This window comes from Nipponia nippon, unplaced genomic scaffold (assembly GCF_047370975.1).
Source record: "Nipponia nippon isolate SJK-2023a ecotype South Korea unplaced genomic scaffold, ASM4737097v1 scaffold_1, whole genome shotgun sequence".
Lineage (NCBI taxonomy): Eukaryota > Metazoa > Chordata > Aves > Pelecaniformes > Threskiornithidae > Nipponia > Nipponia nippon.
In genome coordinates, this window is record NW_028262290.1 from 35,285,965 (window position 1) to 35,301,085 (window position 15,121).

The window sequence follows — 15,121 nt, forward strand, 5'->3', positions numbered from 1 at the left end:
AAAAGTTTCTGTGTTTATGGTAAAATGACCAAAAGCAAGGCCTGAGAGGATTCTTTTATAATCAAGATCATTTTCTATCCTGCAAGCAGGAAAGCAGAGGGGCATTGCAAGAGAAAGAGATTTTGTTAAGTGGATTAACATATTAACTAAAAATAAAGATTGGACATATTTGGAATTCTAGGATAATCTTGCTTTTCTGGTGACAATAGAAACCACTCATGCCTCACTCTGCTTTCTGTAGTGCTCAAATTCGTACTAGCCAGTTAATTCATGAGTTTATCTATGTTGTGCATAAAAAAGATATGTCTATGCCTAGAGCACATGGTGACATTTGGGCCCAGATGATCTAGTGATTGGCATGTTTTGATTCAGCAACTACATGCTGAATAGTTTACCAGAAGCTTTATTTTTAAATACAAAACTGGTCTTTTTTGACTTAATTACTTCACTTTTTTTTTCCATACAGCATCTCCCTTTCATTTTGCCCTTCCAAACTCACAAACCTGATCAGGGAGGGGATTTTTAAAAACCTCCTATAGCCTCCACTTAACCTGAAATGTCAAACCTCCCTGCCCTCGCGACAGCAGTCCTGGTGCTATGCCTGAGCCAGTCCAGAGCCTGAAGGAGTATGAGTATTGGAGACATCCCCTGGGGATAATGGTGTCCACCCTGAGCTGTGCTGTCTCATCTTGGCCAGTTCCAGTCCCAGAGGTAACTCATTTCAGCTGGCTTGGGTACCTACTGGTGTACTGTGACTTGTGTGGCATTCACCGTATGATGTGCAGGCATGCACAGGCTTTTGCCTTTCCTCATGATCATGGCTCCTGCTCGGCTTTTTCTGCTGCAAATACACGTTTGGCTAAGCAAGCTGATACACCTTCTTAGCATTGCCCCTTCCCTTGCATTGAAGAGGATTTTCTGTGGCGTCCTCTCAGGAGAGCACCCAGAAAGCCCACAGCTCCACAGGGGTACAGGGACTCCGCTGCCTGCGTTGTCTCCAAGTTGTGTTAATGAAGGTGACTGATTTGTTTTCCCATCTGTCAGCCCTGAGGGAAGCCTCTTGGTGCACACACTCAACACACAAAACTGGGTGACCAGTTTTACCACTGCAGTTCAAAGTCGTGGGGGTTTCAGACCCCCCTCCCCCAATCCATTAGAAAGCACAAGAAGCCCTGTGGGGAATTATTTTGGCTACCCACCAGTGGCACAGATATGGGTGCAGTGTGTCTGCTAGCCAGCGAGCAGCCATTTACCTTCGTATTGGCGTAGTTCTATCCCACAACTCCTATCTACCCTACTCTCTTGCAACTTAAAATTATTTCCTCTTTCTGAGCTGCAAAGAGAGCTGAAAACTCTCAAGAATTAATGAAAAATAAATGCTATGGCATTCTTCTGTAGGAACATTCCAATGGGTTTATATGCATATGTGTGTGTTTATGTATATACACACGCACACACAGACTGCACCATTTCAGCAGGGGACTTTTTCTATTTTACATTCTACTCGGGCTAACACTTGCACTTTAATACCAGATATCACTGCGAGACATAATGAGAGTCATTAAATGTATTTATTAGCTTATTAAACTGAACTGCATTCACTGTTGCAGCTGGCCTGTGTTTTATAGAAACCCCAGCAAATCCCCAAAGTCACACAACAGGAGCCCAACAGACTTTAGCTGATGACAGTGTAAATATCAAATTTACTAGGGCTAGCAAGTGGCAAACACAGTTCTGGTATGTTATTTAAAAACCTGCCATGAGGCATAGTATGTAATTCTCAACTCTTAAGGGTAGAGTTGCTTTGGAAGGAAATATGAGAAGAATTTGATAGGATTTAGTGATATTTTCAAGGATACAGTTTAATTATAAGCAGTCAGGAAGCTCTTAGATACTGGCTGCAGGTCTGATCCAATGACCACTGAAGTGAGAGGAAAGACTTAAGCTGGTTATATGGGTTGGTCTAACATGGGTTTTAATCATAACACGAGACAGATATACTTGAAGTGCCCACATCTTTATCAAAATCTCTGTGGAAAATAAGTTTATATTTTTAGTTAAGTTCAGGCAGGAAGAGGGAGAGCCCAGTGGGTGCTGGTTGTGTAAATGGGGTGTATCTGTGTGTGTGCAGGTAAATGCACTTACGTTTTTTCAGTGGGCAACATGCTTTTCTCACAGGCTGTTGTCTGCAGTGCAGCTTTTTCCCTGATTTTTGAGACGTGAATGTTTCTTCTTTCGCACCGGGGTTCCTCATCCCTCATTTCAAACGTTTGGGAGACTGTCATAACGGGGTCTTCTCCATGCCCTAAGCACGGGTGAAGGCAAGCATGGTGCCAACACAGGATGGGGTTCAACTGCTCACCACCCGTTCCTGGGGGACTTGGCTGGAGGGAAACACCACTAAGAAGCCTGACTGAAGTCCCTGTGACTGTGGGGACAGGCTGACTGAGCAGGGGGCTCTGCCCCAGCAAAACCCCAGCAAAACCCCAGGAGGGCTGGGCTCAGTCTCCCAGCCCTGGGATGTCACAAGGGTTGGGATCCTGGAATTGCGCCAGGGTCAAGCTGCCCTTTAACCCTCACTTTCCGGTAGTCCCACACGTGCGAGGATGATGGGAAAGGCTCCAACCCTCTCAGACATTTCTTTAGCTGTTTCTCCAGGGCAAAGACAAATGGGCAAGTCCCTGGAGTGATTGATAGATGCAGTATCAGCCACACTTTCGGCCAGAGATGGCTCTGCATCACCAAAAAGAAATCAGAAAGGGATTAATCACAAGGAAGTACACTTTGTTTTTAAAAGCTCCTCTCATCCAAACAGCCCTCTCAGCCCTGGTCAGGAGGAGAGTCTCCCAGGGCACTGGATGAGCAATGCAGCCAGGTGAAGACAGAAAAGCTACTCAGCTGCTGTGAGATAGCTGTGACTAAGAATGATGACCTCACAAAACCGCTGTCTGCCTTAATCGAAAAAAAAATAAATCCTGTGTCCCTTTTCACTCCCATTACAAGGAATTCACGAGTGGTTTTGCATCATTTTCCATAAAGCAGAAGGAAAACCCCTGCTGAGGTATTTTCACTCTCGCTCTATCTCACTGTCCTGCTCTAACACCCACAGTTCTCCTGAAGATACAGTCACTGCTTATTCAAAGTTCAAGTGTAGGGGGACCTTGAGCTGTTGTGCCAAAAGCTTCCCCCTTCCACTCCCCCCCTCTGCCTGAATCACTGGCAGCAAACATAATGGCAAAGGGAGTCACATTCTTCTTCCTGTAATTCTGTAAAGCAGACTGCGATATTTCCCGAGATTTCTTGTAAAGCTGGATGCAAGCAACTGTGTGTGTGTGTACGTGTGTACACACCCAATTGCCAGTAAATCATCTTAAACTCAGATGTTTGGAAAATTAATGGCTGATTTGGCTGTTTTCCCATAATTAAGAGTGTGTATTCTAATTATAACTGAAGATTTACTTCTTCAGGCTTTGTTCTTCCAAGCAATTTGTTAAATTTCATACACAAACAACACAAAAGCGTATCCCAGATAGCTGAAAGGCATGAATTAAGTACCCACACCCCTATACACATATTTGTACAATGGCTTCGACCAACACGAGCCAGGAAATTCAGAATTAGGACTCACATGGCCTTAATTCATACCTTTGAACACACAAACTCTTCTGTCTATAGGGCTATATTTTAAAAATAGCCGGTGGGACTTAACCCCAAATTTCTGCGCAACCCTGATTATATTGCCTCTTCCTTTTTCAGCTTTATCTTTTACAGCCTTTCTTGCTCGTTTTTCAAAAGATAACACTGAGAAAGAAGGATTGAGAAAGGATTAATTAGTTTTCTGTAAGACCAATGTTATTTTGGAAGTGCTGGGGTATTTTTTTCATTTTAATATATCTTAAGCATATGTATGTTTTATATGTTCTTATCAATACAGTGAAAAATAGTGTAATTAAGTGATCCAAGGGCTCAACAGTTAAGAAATGCCAGAATTAATTGCTTGCACAAGCCCATTCGCTTCTCTTATGCTTATGTACAGGATGATGGCTTCCACTTAGGGTCAATTCCTGTTCACTCTGGTGCTTGCTCTTATCAGCTTCCTCTGCCCTCCCTGTCCTCCCAGGTCCCTGTCACCTTGGCCAGCCAAGCCCAGTCCTCCAAAGCACTCATCAGATCATGGCCTGTCACTCATCTTTCTTACTCTATTTTTCCACCCTGCTCCTAAGTTCCTGGCCTGCAAAAGCCACAGCCATCTCCCAGCTCTCCTGTCAAAGTGTGGTTCTCACTGAAGACTTTGGCAGATCATGGTGGAGGGAAACTGGCTGTAGATCATGCAATTATTTTGCATGTACACAAATACACCTTCTGTCAGCAAGTCTCCCATACACTTTGCCTGCAGTCTGCCCAGGTCAGTAGAGGATAAAAATAGCCCCAGTTTGCAAATGAAGGCAAAGGAAGGCCATAAGCGCTAAAGGCAAGAGACGAGAGAGAGTTTAAAGCCAACCTGGCAGTATAGGACATTTGCTTGAGCTGAGCAGCCTGGGCACATAGGACACCCTATGCATGCACAGAACTGACTGCTCATGTGCCATGAGTGAGGCTGATGTGCTGCAGAAGTAATTTGTCAGGGAGCTGTGGACATCTGGTTGCCTGAGCTGCTCAAAATTTGGAAATTGCAAGATCTCTTGTTGCACGGAGGAAGAAGCTTACAGGTCTGGCTGTCCTGACTTAAGCAAAAAGCAAGAAATCACATCTGCAAGCTGCTCTCCCCAGTCGCTTTATCACTGGGGCATCAAGATGCACTCCCAGCTTGCTTTGAATGTTCATTTGACCTGTAGGCCAAGAAAAGAAAGAAGAAAACTGAGCCCCTGTCAAAGGGTGGGTCTTTCTTCTAGGAAACAGACCTGAAACATTTTGACTGAAGAAAGAAGCAGTGGTCAAAGCCACCCCTGCATGAGAAAGGACCTTTCTCACCGTGCAGCTTCCCGGAGCCTTCCTTGGTTGAAGCTGGGCCAGAAGTGAGCAAGGCTCTAAGGCCAGCAAGACAGCACGGACAGGACCGTGGGTCGACATGGTGGGACTTGTCTAGAAAGCAACGGAATTCTGGTCTCTTCTGTATTTTCTTTTTTAACTCAGTGACCAGCCCCTTTCAAAATGCATTACCAAGGCTCCCCAAAAACAGGCTGTGGTGTCATGCCCCTTCCTATGCCACCTGGGTGATTCCTGCGTTGCTAAATTTGTCCACAAATGTGATTCTGAGAAAAGCCTGAGGAGATGCAGTATCCTGAGCAGAGTGCTGGCTGACAGCGACGTGAAACAGGGAGCAAAAGGAGTGTCACCTGCAGCTTGAGACCTCCAGGGAAAGCATAGTTTCTGAATTTTTTTGTAAGTAAACAGGATTGCCTCAGAGAGACAGCTGACTCCATCTTCAGTTTCCCGTGCAACACCTGCAGCTCCACAAATTTGGGTAAAGTTTGGGTCAAAAAAAGGGTAACATTAATATAATCAAAAGTAATGTAATGAATTTAACTGAGTGAATGGTTTCTAAACAGCCCAAGGTCTTTTGGGCTGTGGACTGCTGGGATTCTGGACCTGAAACTTGTCAGTCTTTTCCAGAAATGCCAGCAGGTGTTAGAAGGGATATTGTCCTCTCTGACAGCTTGATTGACCCTGTGTTCCCAGGGAGCCTAGAAAGGCTTCCACCTTCATGGACACATTTCTAGTGCCCTCAAAAGTGCTTGAGGGCTTCGGCTCTGCTTCCCCTTTTCCTACCAGTGAGCATGGGACCAGTGCTGAAGACCACAGTCCTGGCATTGCCCACTGTACAGCTGAATATAAAGAGCATGAAGGATTGACACCCTCAAAAGAAACATCTCTGAATCATATCCTGAGTATTCCCTTAACTCTGTATCATCTTACTTACTTTGTCCAGTTCCTTAAGATGCGTTTTTATTCCCAGCTTTGCTCATGGCATCTTCCAGAGATCTGCGGGTTCCTCTCCATCGATCTGTTCCTTAGTTTACATCTCTCAATACAGATATTCTCCTTGGCTGAAAGGATGTCCCCTCCCCCTCCAACCCCATACCTTCTCATGAGTCTTTGAAAAAACCCTGGTGATAAAGACCAGCTTGTTGGTTATTCTCACTGCATTGGCAGGTAAGTCAGCCTGGAGGAACAAGGAGGTTTCTGCTCTTGTGCCAATGGAGGCACAGCCTCCCCTCCACTGCTGCCAGCGGTCTCCAAGAGCACAGAATAACAAAACAAGTACCTCTAAAAAGCCTAGGAAATGAGACACTCTGTACAAATTCAGGTAAAAGGTTTCTTTACACTAGTTGCTTTGTGTGGTCAGGAACGCTGATGGGGTAGAGAAGTCGTGGAAGCTGTTTTCGTGCCTTTCAGCAGAGGCAGCATCAATTGGCTGGGTTTAATATAGTACCACTTATGACAAATATATGCAAAACTGCTGCAAGCAGTAGAAAATTGCTTGCCACGTGGACAGATTTTACACAGAATAAGCTGTGTGGTTTGGATGCAGATTCAGGGCACTGAATAAGAGGAGGTGAGACTGAGAGTTTTGTGGCGTGTGTGTGTGTGTCCATACCCGGTACCTCTCTCTACAAACCCCACATTATAAGCTGTATCATTTCAAACTGAAGAAACTCAAGAAAATATTGTCAGAAGCAACCGGTGTGTGCAGGAAATAATAGATTTAAAACCTAAAATCTCTTTTATTCTTTACTTCTAGTCCACTCAAGTTTCAGTTGTTTCAAAGGACTTTCCTAAAACTAACAAAAAAGAGAAAAGAAGCCTGAGCAGCAATTTGAGCTTATGCTTTGTGTAGAAGTCTCAAGCTTGAGCTTGAGAAAGTATTTTGCTTTGATTCAAGACACAAGCTGCTTAGTTCACTAACACAGCTCAGCGCCTACAAGTTCTCACATGGTTTGCTCCTGTAACCTAGGCAGTTAGCTGAAGGATCCATCCCACTGAGCTATTTTTATTATCCTGGGTTTTTGTTTATCTCCCAGCAGACGAGCTTTTTCAGACTCATTGATACACTTTTTGGGTATTCGCCATTGGGGTGCTGAGTGCACAGGTGCTCTGAAAGAGGTGCAGCATTAGGTTACAGAATAGCTCTGATATGATCTTTTGACTTCTGGGTCTGATTGTTTAAAAAAAAAAAAAAAAAGAAGAAGAAAAAGCAGCAATCGACTACGTTTCATTAGAGCTTTCTGTCCAGCAAACAGGCCAGAAGAATTTCTTAATCCTATATGTTTCATTTTGGGACCTTATGTGTAATATCAAACAGATTAAATGAATTGCATCACTCTCTGATTCAGCATATGCAGACCCTTGCCATTGAAGTTTCCCAGTCAATCCATCCTCTTCCCCCCAGTCATAAATAAAGTCAGGAGTGGAAGATTCCCTTCAAGGAAATTTATCTCTTTGACAGTCAAGCAGGTGGCGAAGTTAATGCTAAGTCTCAAGAGAACTTGGTTGGTAAGAATGGCCCTGCAATAACTAACCACAATGATTTACAAGGGACTAAATTGCCAGATTAGGCCTTGATAATTTTTCAACTCTTGACTTCATTATTACCTTGTGGATCTGGATCTTACATCACCTCTAGGAATGCCTGGGATCAAATTAAAGTGGAAACACCTGGTTGAAAGTCAGTTCAAAATACAGATTTAAGAACTAGGGGGCTATTTTCGTGTGCTGGATCTGCTTTTCATGCATGGTAGACAGCTATAAAGCTCTGTTTCTCTGTGTTTGAGCTTTGTTTTCAAATGCCAGTCTGCCTTGCGTGTGTGCTTGCTAATAACCGCTGCTCTTTGCAAGCGCACTGACTGCTTAGACGTCTACAGATCTGACATGTGAAGCAGATTTAGTAGTTAAATGAAGTGCTCAAGCGAGGTAAACTGCAAACTCAAAGACTTAGACCAGGATGAAAATCTGTGGTTTGATCTAACACAGCATGACTATCGAGGGAAGAAGGCAGAGGTACTCATGAAGCAAGGATTTGCAAAGAAGAGAGATGATCCAGTAGTTAAGATGACATGCAAACCGTTCTTTTTTTAGCAATGTGTGAGATCCAGATAACAGATTTTACCAGGAATTTGTAGCCTGAACAATCCAGTGGAACACTCAGAGGCACAGCGGGCAGTTATTTAATGGCTGGAGACACAGTACCACTACACAGTGCTGTTTGAGGAGGGTCTCCTGCACGCCTTTATGCCTTCTTCCCCTTTGCATCTCAGTAGTCCTTCTCCAGCTCTTCTGCTTGGCTGGGGAGCTGCAGCCTGAACTCACGGCTGGGTTACTGTGAGCCAGGGACTTCAGCACTGGCACAGGACAGGTGAAGCCATATGACAGAATGGCAGTAGGACCCTTTCATGGCACACCAGCTGGAAAGTCAACAATATGTCCAGTCCAGACTACTGCCAGGCCATCTAATGAGAAGATGGTTATCTATAGAGCAAAAGAGAAATCCTATGGTTTTGTTCTGCTGCTGCTGGCACACAAGCAGTGGCTGTTTCAACAGAGAAAGCCTCCACCTCCCAGTGAGCCCCACTAATTTTAATCGGAGCCTGCCTGGATGGCTTCAAGTGACATATCTGGCCTAACAACCCTGATCCTTGAACAGTAAGCAGTTCAACCACGATTGTCACGTGGAATGGCTTAACTTGATCTGGAGCTATTCCTTGAGTGTACCGCTGCACATGGCTGATAGCACTGGTGGGCATGACATGCCTTTCAGAGATCAAGGTACTGGCAAGGCCAGGAAGGGCTTGTCTCCACGTTTCAGCAACCGATGCATTGCTTTCTCCTTTTTAAGGGATGAGGTTCTCCCATGTGTGGTGACTTTCTGTTTGAAAAAGCTGCATGTCCAACTGGCTCCTGGAGGAGTCAAAGGTGCTTGACAGAGAACGACTGCCTACGGGAGCATTGGAGCTACCTGCAGACACCGCTCTGCCCGAGGGGTCAGAGATTCTTAACCATCTATGTACATTCACGCACATATATTCTCACACTCTTTTTTTCTGCCAGGTGACATGGGTGTTAGGATATGTGCTCTCTGCCTATGGCTTTATGTTTTATTTTTCTGGGGCTAGAGATGCTTTCATAGGGCTGTAGGTGGACAATGCAACACAGCGGCTCAAGGGGCAACTTCTCCAGCCCAAAAGGCTGGGCTAGAAAAATCACCCCCATGTGTGGCCCAGCCTGCAAGTGGCAACTCTCTCCTGTTTCATTGTGGGCACTTGAAACTTCCCAGTGTAGGCTGGGAGAGAAGCAAAAGCACAAAGATGATGGTAAATAACTTCCCTTTTCCCCTTGTGAGAATGAAACGACAGATGGGGAGTGTTCGCATTGCCCATGCAGTTCAGTTCCTGGCCCCCCGGGGTCAGACCCGTCAGCCTCGGCAGGGAGAGGAGGCGAGGATGCAGCACCTCGGCAGGTGAGAAACCTCAGAGTCCTGACCATGACACTGGAATTGTCTTCAGGGAGTGGGACTTGAGGAAAAACTCCAGACAGTGACAGAACAGGAAGTTACAGCAGCTGTAGGAGCTGTGGTTAATGAATTTCCCAGTGGGGCTTTAGCTTTTGCTCTGCCTTGCTCCCTCTGGCCCAGAGTGCCGTATTAGTTTCTCTGCTTCCCATCCATCTCGGTCCCACAAGCTGTTCTGTGTAAGAATTTTCAAGGCAGCAGATTGTGTTATGAGTCCCCAGTGAGAGAATAATTTTAGGTCCAATTCCAAATATTTAGTAACAAAGGCTCGGCTTCCCAAGGTGAATCCCAGGAACACTGACAGCATCTCCACATCTGATCATTCGAGCATCAGGAGGAAGGCAAAAATGAAAATATGCCTTTTTTGAGAAAACAAGAAACTTGGGTCCCACAAGCTTAAGGGTCATGGAATTTCATGTGCAATTTTGCCCCTTCAATAAAAAGGGGCTGCCTTGGCTGACCTGACTGTTCTTATTAGATGCTCTAGGTCTTCAGAGGAGAACCTTCACAGGGGACTGCAAATATTTATAACACCAAAAAGGCAGAGAAAGTTAAAAGCTGCTTGTTGGAGACTCTGGGAACACTTACCTCCAAGTGTATTGTCCTTGTTAATTTCAGCTAAAATCTTGTGTCTTTTCCAGGAATGGAGAACTTGGGCAGAACTTTTCTTCCAGTCCCTGTCCCAGTCCCAGCCCCAACCTGAGTAAGACAGTGGCTTGGTGAAAGTTACTACTGTTCTCTTTCAGTAAAGGAGAAATTAGTTATTTCCTTGAGAAAACACCATCTCACCAACAGCTGTGGCTCAGCAGTGCTCTGCCTATAAATAAGGTTTCCATATTAAAATATAGTTCAAATTATTTTTAAAAACTTACTCCCACTTATAACCTTTTCATAGACCTGGCATTACTGCAGAGAGCTTAGTTTGTTCGCTCGTCTAGTAAGGACACTTACACATCTTCTAATTGCTCCATTTGTTCTAGTTTGCTGCACCAAATAAAGATGTGAAAGAATGCTAGACCAGAGTGAACTATCACTTGAACAACCTGCATTTTCAGAACCCCCTTAATATTCCTCAGAAATTCTCAGTTTAGCCCTGGGACTAACAAAGTGCCTTATTTTACACGTGCTAACAGATGATGTATTATGTGAGCCACACATTATTTTTAAATGTCAAAATTGTTAGTTAAACAACCAGAGAAGTGGTCACTTCTGTAAGTTCAGAATTAAAATATAGAGAGCAATTGTTTAAATTATTTTTATTTTGAGTCACTGCAAGCAGAGAAAAGCTGGCATTTCTTATGAGGTTGTTTGGATTGTGGATACAAGTGAGAGATGAGAAAACCCATGTATCAATGTTTTTGCTGGACTGTTCCAGTTTATGATCCCTCCACTGGAAGCCATGGGCTCATCTGCCTCACGCCTATTTCCCACCACTGTGAGCACTTGCTGGACAAGAAGCTGGCAATCCTCAGCATTTCAAGCATTGCAGTTCACAGGCAAGCCCTGGGAAAGCGGAGGCCTTGAGGAAACACTGGTCCCTTGGAGCCGTATCTGCATTAGGGCTCCCACTGTTGCTACCAGAAGCAAGGCTGCACTAGCAGGAGTAACAAGACAAGAACTGGTGAGGAAACCTCTCTGCAGGCACCCATAAAATGATGAACATGGACACTAGCTTGGTTTTGGCATACTTGGGAGACCTTAATTCCACCCTCTCCTCCGATCCTGCTGTTGACATGAAACTCCTCACCTTACATGCCAGAGGTTTAACTAGCTGGGAGCTGCTTTCTAAAAGACAGCTGGAAAGGTCAATATTCCTGGCTCTCATCATGGCAGGAAAACCTAACATCCTAATCACCCTGGCACGCTTCCACCTGCCTATTAACTACTGACGTATGCAAAGGCCTAACTTATATCAAGTAAGTTTGTTCTAAACAGTGGATCAAAATGTTCTTGCCTGTTAAGAAAACAGAACAAGTTTAAGCTAACTTTGCTTATCCGTAGCTTAAGTGGGCGCGTCCCAAAGAAAGTTTGTAATTATCTTCTAAGGGTTTGTTTAGACATGACAGTTGATGTAGATGAGAGTATGACAGACATTCAAAATGCACTGGCTAGTCCTGAATAAGTCCCAGAGCACAGAACTTCTTATTCCAGAGCCGTGTTCTTGTTTAAGTTAGGCTGGAACGGTTTATGCTTATTGCAGAACATAAGGGTACACACACCGATGCACAAACACAGGCACACACTTAAGTGTAGTTATTCCAGAATAACTTCTGAGTAGGGACGGGTGTAGACGAGGACTGGTAGGTGAGCTCAGGACTATGGCTGCCTGCAGCTGTGATGAGAAGAGAGGGCTGGATGTCAGCACACGAGCGGGATGCTGTGCGTGCACACACTCTGCAACAGACGCTGCTAGCGCAGGGCATGGAGGGGAGATCCCTAGAGCCATCTTAGCACCCCGTTCTTCCTCTCCCACTAAAAACCTGACCCTGGATACAGCTACCAGCTTTCCTAGTGGCTCAGCTCTAGCTGTTCCCTATGTCTCACTGTCACAGCAGCTTTTATCGATAATTGGATTAGGAAAGAAAGGCTCCAGTTATCCCAGTGCCATAGACACTGGCCCAGGCACATTGTTTGCCGAAATGTTTTCAATCAGAACAGGCTAATATTTTGAAGGCAGTTTGGTCAGCCTGTACAGACAGGGATGTGCTTAAAGGTTTCATTTTTCCAAAATACATTGCGGCTCCTTGACTAAGAGCTACAATTGCCCTGTTTAGGAAAAGGGAAACAAACATCCTGCCAATTTAACTTATGCACAAACACACACACGCACAAACACTTGATCCTGACTTCTGCACATTCATAATTTAGCTCAAAAGCTTTTTTTTGTGGAAGAAATGAATTGTTTGTGTATTGTCAGCATTAAGCAGATAGGTAAGTATGTAAGTTGGAATGTCACTTCTAAAGGTATTTTAAATATTTGGGTTGTCCACTTAAATTATGTTTAAATAAAGTTGGTAAGAATGTCTTCATTTCTTTGATGGCATGATAAAGCCATACTTTCTGTCATTACATACATCAGCATTTAACGGTCAGGCTGAAACGTGACAGGCTAATTATGACACCAGGTTTGGGGGTTTTAGGTAACTACATAAAACACACACTTTGTTGGGGACCGTCCCTAGACTTCCCAGCTTTTTTTGCAAGGGAGGGGAGCAGCTGTGTGACTAAACACCTGGAATTTAGGGTTAGGAGCTTCATGACAAAGTCAGCCTTAAATCAGGTGCCCCCATCAACCAGTTCTGCCTAACCCCCTGTTTCGGGGGCTGTTAGAAGACCTTATCTCTGGGAGAGACAGTTTTATTTCCTGTTCATGAAGTATGAACTCGGCAGCAACGGAAAACTGAGCAGAGCCCCAAAGTTTCTGTACTTGGAAAACTTGGGTTTAAAGCATTAATGGATAGAAACAGACTCTGAGGCTAAATACTTACCAGATTACCATTTGTGTTATGATCATCTGGTTTTGTTGAACAGATGCTTAGGACTTGTCTACTCAGAGACACAGAGAAAAATTAGGAATCAAATTCAGAGGTTAAGTTAATGCTTTTATATGCATTAAACTCTTGCACAGATGCACGCTTTGAGAACCATAGTGGTCTGTAACTTAATCCTTTAATTTATGTGCATTCGCTACACAGCTTTGATTCCTCCGAATTTTCCCAAGTTGCTCCTGAAGACAAGGCTTGTCAGATTTTGTCTACACACAAAAGTTACGACAGACGATGATGTAAAGAATAATGATTGCTCCTGAATTATTTATTCATTATGAAGTAAAAGGGTATTGTTCCTGATTATACCTCATTTAGAGATCTTCTGCGCAAGTCAGTATGATGTAAGTTAAAGTATGCACTTAGTGTGCATTAACAACTCTACATACACCACCGGAACAGGCCTACCGGGGTGTGGGGGAAAGAATATATTATATTATATTGGGCATCTAGCTTACGTGCTCCAAGCTGCAACTAAATTAATACATAAACTAACGAAGTAGTATGTGGTATGAGAAACTACTAACACCAAAAGCAAAGATACTTGAAGGCCAGACTTGTCTTATCTCACTCCAATTACTTAATGGGTACACCCAGTTTAGAAACCTGGTGACCTCAGATTCCTTTTAAAGACTAGGGAATGGAAGAGAAGGAAGACTCACTTTGAGAACAGCTCAGTTTTTACAGGGATAAGTTTGCTCCCCCAGACACCTTTGTCAGGTGGATAGAGGGAAAGTCTAGGTTTACAGGCTCCTATTTAGCTACATAAAGTTAATGAGATTAATCCAAGCTCTACTGCCCATCGGGACTGTCCATATAGGAGGTGGGTATAGGAGATGTGAATTCAGATTACTCTACATTTGCTTCCTACATGGTCAAGCTCTTAGAAATGCTAATTCACGTTCATAGCATGTCTACTAACCAGAAACCAGGCTCCCTTTTTTCTGGAAGAATCACAGAATGGCTGAGGTGGGAAAAGACCTCTGGACCATCAACTCTCCCCACTCAGGGAGGGCCATTCAGAGCTGGATGCCCAGGACCATGTCCAGATGGCTTCTGAATATCTCCACAACCTCTCTGGGCAACCTGTGCCAGTGCTCAGCCACCCTCACAGTGAAAAAGTGTTTTCTGATGTTCAGAAGGAACCTCCTGTGTTTCAGTTTGTGCCCATTGCTCCTTTCCCTGTCTCTGGGCACCACTGGAGAGAGCCTGGCGCTAAAGAACTATTTGTGTAGACATTTACATGGGAACTACACGGACAAATTCTCAAAGCATAAGCCCAGGAGAAAGCTACCACAAGGTAAGCCTGGTTGTGAACATGCTTCTGACATATCAGTTATATTGCAGCAACTGTCCATGCACATATACTTACCATGGGGCAAATGTGAGGAAGTTTGTTCCTAAGAGAGGGAAAAGTTCTCTCACACCTTCTGAGCCTTGGTTTAAACAGAACATATACAAACCCTTAAGGTACCATTCCTCTGACCAAGCACAGATAGTAATGCCTGCACTTGTCATCCAGACATCTTCTGTAGCGACAAAGCAGCCAGCTCCTGTCTTGTGAAAGTATCTAATCATCAGACTGGAACTCCACTAAAACACACTAAAAAACCCCCAGGTCCCTAAATCTGACAGCACTGATTTCTCTCTGCTGACTGTTAACCCTAGAGCACCACTGTAGATGTGCCAAGATAAGGGTGTAGTTTGTCCTGCTTACTGGGAAGTACAGTGCTATAAAATGATCTTCAAACACCTCGTTTACATGACTATAAGCTTAGCACCATTAAGATAAGAGCTTTCTGAGAAAACTTCCATCAGGTACCTATCCCACCTGGTTGTTACAGCAAGACAAAGACAGGAAGGTGCCCAGAGGTACATCCATATTGGCTCATCCGGGGTAACAGTAAACTTTTGAGGCATTGTCCTACAGAACGAAGGAAAAAGCTCCTACGCTAAGTTACCAGTTTAAAGTGTTAATTTGAAACTTCTACCTGAGCTCCTTAAACTGCACTGGCTTTATGCTGAAATAATGCAGTCTATCAGTTAATTGGTGAGTAGCCACAACCCTAAA